Source organism: Portunus trituberculatus, chromosome 47 (genome assembly GCF_017591435.1).
Source record: "Portunus trituberculatus isolate SZX2019 chromosome 47, ASM1759143v1, whole genome shotgun sequence".
Classification (NCBI taxonomy): Eukaryota; Metazoa; Arthropoda; class Malacostraca; order Decapoda; family Portunidae; genus Portunus; species Portunus trituberculatus.
Genome location: NC_059301.1, coordinates 21,713,629 through 21,722,253, shown reverse-complemented (window position 1 = coordinate 21,722,253; position 8,625 = coordinate 21,713,629). Strand labels below are relative to the sequence as shown.

The 8,625-nt window shown below is 40.7% G+C and overlaps 2 long non-coding RNA genes across 2 annotated transcripts in view; one reads left to right on the top strand and one right to left on the bottom strand.

Annotated features, from left to right (window-relative positions):
- Positions 1-1,404, top strand: part of LOC123520610 — a 3,174-nt gene extending 1,770 nt beyond the window's left edge. The window contains exons 2-3 of the long non-coding RNA XR_006679318.1: positions 405-856; positions 1,166-1,404. This is a non-coding gene — a long non-coding RNA (uncharacterized LOC123520610). The remainder of the gene's footprint in view (positions 1-404; positions 857-1,165) is intronic.
- Positions 1,405-5,196: 3,792 nt separating this feature from the next.
- Positions 5,197-8,625, bottom strand: LOC123520608. The gene is made up of 4 exons (XR_006679317.1): positions 8,405-8,625; positions 5,966-6,071; positions 5,561-5,682; positions 5,197-5,253 (listed from the first exon to the last, which is right to left on the bottom strand). It is a non-coding gene; the product is annotated as an uncharacterized LOC123520608 (long non-coding RNA).

The window sequence follows — 8,625 nt, the reverse complement described above, 5'->3', positions numbered from 1 at the left end:
ATGCTTATGTCTCATCCCTGTTAGGTACCTGGGTACTGAACATGGCTACGTCTGCAGGATCTGTACACTTGGAAAATGTATAAGTAATGGCTATATTTATGATCCATTCATATTCCAGGTAGCTACTGTTTTCTCCAAATGAGTTTTTTTTTTTTCTTTAAGGGAAATATATTTTTCAGTCATTCTTTAGAATTTATACAGAGACATGTAGTTTCAAAAATATATTACTGATAACTTGACTGATGAACGTATTTTGCAATATATCCTCACATTTAGTCAAGATATCCTTGAATTCCTCCTAATACAGGGTACTTATGGAAGAGCTTATCAAACCTTGTCAATACTATTTACTTCCTACCCGTCATCACTGTTCCAACCTCAGCTAATGCGTTCCGTATTTTTAGGTGGAGGTGGCAACCCTAGGCACAAGTCATGGGCGTAAGTCGCAAGATGGTGTACGTCCCGCCTAAGTCTGGCACCGGCGTCTCTACATCTGCCCACTACCAACTTGGAAGAGTTGCAACAGTGTATACAACAAAGTAGAAGGTCGGGTCATGGCGGCTACCTTTAACATGGGACAGATGTCTCGGGCGTCAGTCAGAAGATGGCGCACGTCCCGCCTGTCACCGGTTGTCTCTACATCTGCCACTACCAACTTGGAAGAGCCACTTGCGTTTCAGCCGAGCCAACTCTTCAGCCATAGCGGCGCTCGAGTCAGACCTGTACCCGCCCAAATGTCTAAGCTGCAGCATGCTGCTGCTAGTCCTGCACCTGCTCCTCATCTGTCAATGTGATAGCTGTCCATCTGCAGAAGAGGACGCAGACCGCACACGCGGAGTCGTGCGGTCCGGCTCGGGTGAGGGCTGGGCCGTTACAACTAGCTCATTGGAGGCGTAGGTTATCAAGAATGGTTCAATCTTGGTGTTAAGATTATAACGAGGATGATTGAAGCAAAACTCAAGGTCCGTAATCAGATAGAATGAGATAGTGAGGTTTGGAGGTAACTATAGTTTACAAATTAGTGTGCCGTAGTGGTGGGTAAATGGAATGCCCAAAAGATATAACCGGGAGCACCCACACCACAACACACCACACCTCACCTTGCCTACATTTGAGAACAAGGTTGTTCATGATTAAAGTGTAACGGTGAAATTGTTTGTTACAGGTCCTGCCACTACTGAAAAGAGAACCAAACCAGCGTGTACTAATAACCAACCTGCGGCAGGAAAGTGGCATTTCTACGGACCCTGCTTCGCACCAGCTCTGCCCTGACAACGTGGTGCCATCCAGAGATGGACACTGCCTTGCTGCACCTTCTACAGTGGAATTGGACCACCCAGGGAAGGAGGACGGGACTGCTTTGTTTCAGTTAACCTAGCCTAACTAATACATGTTGCTAATCACTCTTGTAGTATTATTATTCCTTCCATCTAATGTGAATGTACAGTACTCACAGAAGTGCCACATTTAACTAGGCTAACTAATACATGTTGCAAATCACTCTTGTAGTATTATTATTCCTTCCATCTAATGTGAATGTACAGTACTTGCATAAGTGCCTCATAAGTGTAATGTTATATAAAATAAATAACAATTGATAATGATGCCTTGAATTATTCCTTCCTTTTCTTAGGAAATGCTTAAAAATCACACCCTAACCTTATACCTATCTGCAGTTTTACCTATCCTCATGAGGTCATGGAGTCTAAACTAACAAAACCCTATTAGTGCCACAATATATAAATAAGTTCCAGCTTTTCAGAAAAAAGAAAACAGAAAAACTGGCCTAAAGCAAATAAAAAAGCCTGTGGATGCTCACTCAGCCTGAGCTCTCGGCTAAAAATTCAGTAAAATGCCTAAAAAAAACAGTAGCAAAGCTTCTTTCTTCCAAACTAAATATAAAGCTGCTGCTCTGTAGGTAAAAACTGCAAATAAAAAAAAGGCCTTAAAAAGCTGAAGTAGCAAACTTCCCAACTGCCTAACTAAAAAGGTGGAAAAATCCTGCAAAACTGGTCCCAAAAAACTGAAAATCCTGCAAACAACTGCCTAAAAAGGTGGAAAATGCCACAAAACTGGTCCCAAAAAACTGAAAATCCTGCAAAACTGGCCCCCAAAAACTGTGCTAAGTCATAAATACTCTGAAGAGTCTCCGGAGAAAGTGCAGATGTATATTTTGGTTAAAAATACAATGAAGAGTCTCCCTTCCTAACCTTTTATTCAATCAAGACATTTTTGTGTAAATTCTCTGAAAACTCTACAAATATTTTCAACTTAAAATAATCTTTACAATCTTTACAAATGGAACTTAAAATAATCTTTACAATCTTTACAATGGAATATAGTTTCAAATATTCTTGACACCATTTACACTGCAAAAGTATAGGAGGAACTATCAACACTGTAAAATTATTTTTTAAGTATTTCACAATGGCATTGCTCTCAAACAGCATGTTGTCCCTTGCAACACTATATTGTCACCATAAATATAAAAAACAGACAATTCAGGGGCCGCATTCCACACAGTGAGCCTCAGGTCTCACTCAATGCCTGACCATCACTCCTGTTGGTCTTTATTTGTCAATTTTATATATGTATAGAAAGGAATAATTCCGTGACATAATTTTCTACAATTTAAATTATTTTGACATCATATTACTACTTTGGGAATAGTTAGACTGTGTATCCAAACAAAAGAAACATGACAAACAGGAGAAGATTATGCCCAACATGGATATTTATCATTAATTAATAATAAAAACTGTTGGAGATCATGCTATGGTACATACAGCCAAATTCCTACCATGTTGAAAAGACTTTTAAGACAGAAGTTGGCAGTACTACAACAGGGTGAACCCTGTCTTGGCACTTATGACCAGTCGCAATGTTAGAGCCTGTCATAGAGGGACTTGTGTCTAAAATGCACCATTTTATCTCCCTATGACAGTTTGTAGAATATGGCCCCTCAAATCTTACCCAGAACAGTAACAGCAAAGCTCTAGAAAGTTGAGAAACTTACTATTTAATGTCTAAATATTTCCACTCAAAAATGTATATAAACCTAATTACACAACATTTTTTCCCTAAATGAAAGATATTGACATCAAGGAATGATTCGCACACTTGCCCACAAAGCTGCACACAGACACACCTTGCAGTGTTGACTGTAATTCCATCTGCAGGAAGTGCAATGGACAATGGTTCATGTCTGTACAATCTGGAGTGTTAAGACTAACACAACTAGATTATACTAATAAACAAAGACCTTTAAACAAATCGTCATTATGCAAGATCTCTTTTAAGTCACTTTTTATACATTACAAATTTCATAAACTGTTACTCCTTGTAGCTAAATATATGCTTAAATGTAATGAAGTGATTTGATGCACAGGTCAACACAATGTTAAGTCATTAAATATATGCATATGAATGACATATAATCCTTTAGTTAAAACACTACTTTCCACAAATAAGAAAGCATGAACCAATGATACTGTGAATGTTGAAGCATCCTCCATCCTTGTCCCTCTCTGTCTTGCACTCTGCACACATGTTTATGAAAGCAGTTTGCCACTGGACCTCCAAAAGCCTGCAACAAAAAGAAAGGAGTCAACAAAAGTTCATGTTTAGTAATCATTTACCTTCATGTCATCTTATCAATCTGAAGTTGTCAAAACTGCTTAATTGTAATCCCACTTGTGGTACAGGAATATACAGTAAGTTCTTGTTATATGGTAGTTCTATATCTGCTAAATTCACAGTTACAGTATTTGTAAATTACTACCCTCGATTCGATATATGGTAAGAAAAATTCACAGATACGGTATCCGCTCATGTCATCTAAGAGGGCCCAGCACGGGGGACCAGGGGTGACGATGTCATCCATGCCACACCTCTCCGCCACTCGCAGTACTGACTTTAACTTGACCACCCTTGGAGCCTCTTATCTCTTCTCCTTCCCTTTTTTTTAACTGCATTACATATTACTTACATGCATTACTAATTAGATGAATAAATGGAATATTAAAGGGTCTATTGTAAGCACAAATATATTCATAATAATCATGGCAAACATTTAAAGCCTACTACCAGCAGCGAACCATGCAGCAACTGATAAAGGACACAGATGGGCCTGGCGGCTGGCAAGCCCACTATCAGTGAATGGTGGAAGTTGTATAACATCAAGTCATCTTGGGACGAAGTAAAGACATCTACCATGAACTTGACATGCCACTCACAGTACTGACTTTAACTTGACCACCCTTGGAGCCTGTTATCTCTTCCCCTTCCCCCCCTTTTTTTAACTTCATTACATATTACTTGCATGCATTACTAATTAGATGAATAAATGGAATATTAAAGGGTCTATTGTAAGCACAAATATATTCATAATAATCATGGCAAACACTAAAAGCCTACTACCAGCGGCAAACTATGCATCAACTGATAAAGGGCACAGATGGGCCTGGCAAGCCCACTATCAGTCAATGATGGAAGTCGTATAACATCAAGCACGCCTTAGATAGCATCAAGTCATTTTGGGACGAAGTGAAGACGTCTACCATGAACTTGGCGTGGAATAAAGTATGGCCAGAATGCACGCATGACTTACCAGGCTTCGCTGAAGATGACATCAGTGTGATCAGAAATGACTTAGTAAATCTGTGCCATAGGGGTGGCTTCGATGAAGTTGATGATAATGATGTTCAAGATCTTTTGGAAAGCCATGCTGAATCTCTCTCAAATGATGAACTTATAGAGCTAGACAAGGCATCACAGGAGGTAGAAAAAGAGGGAGACGAGGAAGAACCTGTACGTGGCCTGGACATCAAAACTCTTAGAGAATGTCTCAGTGGTATTGAAAAAGCTCTGGAAACTCTGAAGGAACGTGACCTAAATCTTGCCAGGAGTAGCAAAGTGGCTCATGATGTAGAGAAGTGTCAAGATTTATCAAGAAATCTGTGATGAAAAAACAAAACTAAACGGTCCTCCATTTACTCGTTCTTCAAGCCAGTCAGACATGCCGTCCCTATCACACCTGCCGACCGTGCTACAGCTGGCCCTTCCTCTATATCCTCTTTCTTCAAACCATTGAAACATGCCAACTCTGCTACAGCTGGCCCTTCTGCATCTGCCTCCGACAGTGCAGACGACGTCTTATCCTTGTCTGCCCACTCGGCGGAAGATGAGTAAGGGCTGAAATCCCTACTGTCCCTTAGCCTCGAGAAGGACATCATTTGATAGAATACATGGCAACTGAAAGAAAAATAAAAACATTTTCTGTTTATTTCTTTTGCACAGTACTTTACTTTTTTTTTTAATGATTATTTTCATGTATTTTCATTTCTGTAGGGGTGACTTTTGACGTGCTGGAACGCATTCCCTATTATTACATGTTATAATGGGTTCGGTATACAGTAAATTCGATATGCGGTAAGGTTTTCAGGAACTCATATGTACCGTATAACGAGGACTTACTGTATATCAAAAACCCAGCCAAGCAAAGCCACATTATTTGCAACAATGTCAAAGTAACTACTACTTGACTACTTGTTTGCCTTACTTGGAGTGCAGCAAAGTGTGTGTGCCACTCTCTTCTTGAGTACCTTTATGAATTCAATAAAGTGCTGGGCAGGGATACAAAGAGGCACTTCCCTTGATGCCACGCCACCAGTGCAGCACATCCTATTGGGGAAATGCAACTCACTCACCAACATACAGGGAACATGTGCAACTCAGCCACTCATCCCTCCTTACACATATAAACACCACCACTCACAAACACACACCAACTGAACTAATCAATGCCTAACAAATAAATACAAGTCAGCCATTCATCTCTTCTTCCTGCTCAAAGAAATCAATAACACACAGATTGATCACATTCATCTTCGACAGACACAAAGTTCATTATTATTACACACACACACACACACACACACACACACACACACACACATGACCTTACCTGTGTGAGATGTGGTGTGGATACTATCAAGGCTGGCTGTGGAGACTACCCAGTCTGCCTAACCATCCTCAATCCTTGCTCACCTGCTCTACCATAAACTTCATGTCTGAAACATGATGTCCCATGATGAGAGAGAGAGAGAGAGAGAGAGAGAGAGAGAGAGAGAGAGAGAGAGAGAGAGAGAGAGAGAGAGAGAAACAGACAGACAGACAGAGATAGACAAAGAGACAGAGGCATACTTGAAGAGTATGTGTGCAAAGCGTTGTTCAACATCCACACATTGGTGGCGCAGGCAATTTTTATTTATAGTGGTACCCATATTAGGACCCATGTCACCACCCAAGTGCATCTCTGGTGTAACCACCTGGTTATCATGGTGACATGTAGGTACCTTTAAACCACTCGGCAAATGGCATAGCTTCAAAGCGGTATGTGGGGGGATTCGAACCTCAGCGTGGATGTCTGCCCGATCCCACCGGGGTATCCCGGTGACATGTAAGTAACTTTAAACCACTCGACAAATGGCATAGATTCAAAGTGGTCTGTGGTGGGATTCAAACCAACATGTGGACGTCTACCCGATCCCACACTCACCACCTTATCCACTATACCACTCAGGGGTGTGGAGTTGGAGTCGGAGTCGGAGTCGGTAAAAATATGAGCGACTCCGACTCCTTTACGTGATATATTTTTGAGTAAAGATTCCACTTCATGGAGATTCCTACAAATTGGGAGAAATTGACTTTGTGGAGGATGTGTCCAATCAAGCAGTCTGCGAGAATATTGGTATTTTTAATATTTTTTCATGCTTTTTATTTAGTATTTTGTTGAGGATATACCCTAAGGAAGGATGGTGATACATGCCGCAACAACCACACAAACAGCAGATAATACGGGTATCTCCTTTTGCCATTTTTTATGGTGTTTTGCATGAGCTAATGTGTATATCTATCATAGAGGTTAATTGCTGTGATATCCAACGATGGTAAAATGAGTGTGGTACTAGTACATCGTGTAATCCTGTATTATACGCGTCGCATGCACGTCTCCATTCTCCCCCTTGCTGAGCTAGGCTGACAACGCTCTTCAGCCGATGCCAAGAAGGCCTCATCAGCGAGAGAAAAAAAGCGGAGTCGGAGTCGCAACCTTCAAATTTCCTGGAGTCGGAGTCGGAGTCGGAGTCGCAACATTCAAATTTACTGGAGTCAGAGTCGGCGTCGGAGTCGGACTTTTGAAAATCCGACTCCACACCCCTGATACCACTGCATGTTGGTGACTGTCCTGATGCAAGAAAAATACAAGAAAAATAACATTCATATTACAATTACCTTATGGGGAGTTTGGATAGGTTAGGTTACAAGATATTAGGCGAGTTTATCTTCCAGGGGAGATGAACAAAAGCTAAGTTTATCATTCATGGTCGGTCTGTCCTTTAATTATAATCTAAATTGTAAGATTGACATTTTATCTCTTGCTAAAACCACTTTTATGAAGTTAGGCATTCTGAGGTGTCTTTGCCAGCTTTTCTTACACTTCAGACTGCTAACTCTGTACAAGGGTTTTATCTATCTTATACGCCCATGTACTGTATAGAGTATCCTTCACATGTATGGGGTGGTTCCACACACACACACAGTTTTATTAGATAGGGTGGATTCAAAAAGCTTTTTGTCTTATCAACTCTTTTCCTCTGACTGACTGTCTTCAGCCTCTATCTCACTAAAGAAATGTTGCATCTCTTACTATCTTGTGGTAAATATTGACAGAAGGTCCTGTTTGCCAAATATGACACTTTGTCTCCTTAGACCTTCTGAGCAAATGCAAAATTTGGTCTATTTTGGTTCCCCTGACCAACTCAACCAAGACAAACTTAATCTAAGTTAACCTAACCTTAAAACTAAAATAACCTAAGCTAATCTAATCTAACCTAAACTTGATATTATAACTCTGTTTTTGGTGTGATGTGCTCATTTCCAAAAGCATCAATAGGAGTCAGTAATAGCCCACTGTGGAAAAAAAAAAACTTCCTAGTCTACCTACTAGACATAAAGTAGTGAGAGTACAGTACATACTAAGTAGTAGGTAGTGTGTGTACCACCACAACATACAGTGTGTCATTTAACTAAATTTAGGAGGAGGGTTTCAAGACATTTATCCTTTTTTTGGGAGGGAGGTGGGTTGGGGGGATGGGGAGCTAATTCTCTAGGATCTGAAAGGGGACTGGCAACTAAGTGGACATTTGTATTCACCTTATATTGCCCTTGGCCAGTTTTGCCCTCACATAAAAGGTACACCTCTGTGTACAAGCACGAGAAAACATAAGCCAAACAAACAAAGTGACGAGATGCAAACCTGTTATTTTTTTCTAACTTCCTGTCTTGTATCTGTTATAACACCTGTTACTTGAGCAGCTTGAGAAGTAATTAGTCTCTCATTTACCTGTGTGGCGAGTCAGGTGGCTGCATGACAGCTGAGATGGGGAGAAAGGTGGAAAACATGACGAGGCAGGAATACATGTCATCTTTATGGGGGCTGGCTCAATGGCTGGCAGGCTGCCTCTGTAGTGAGAAATCATGTACTACCTAGACATAGATGTGATCTTGATCTTGATGCTACAAGCAGTTTGGGATCGCTCCAGAGCCAGGCCTTTGGATCGGCAG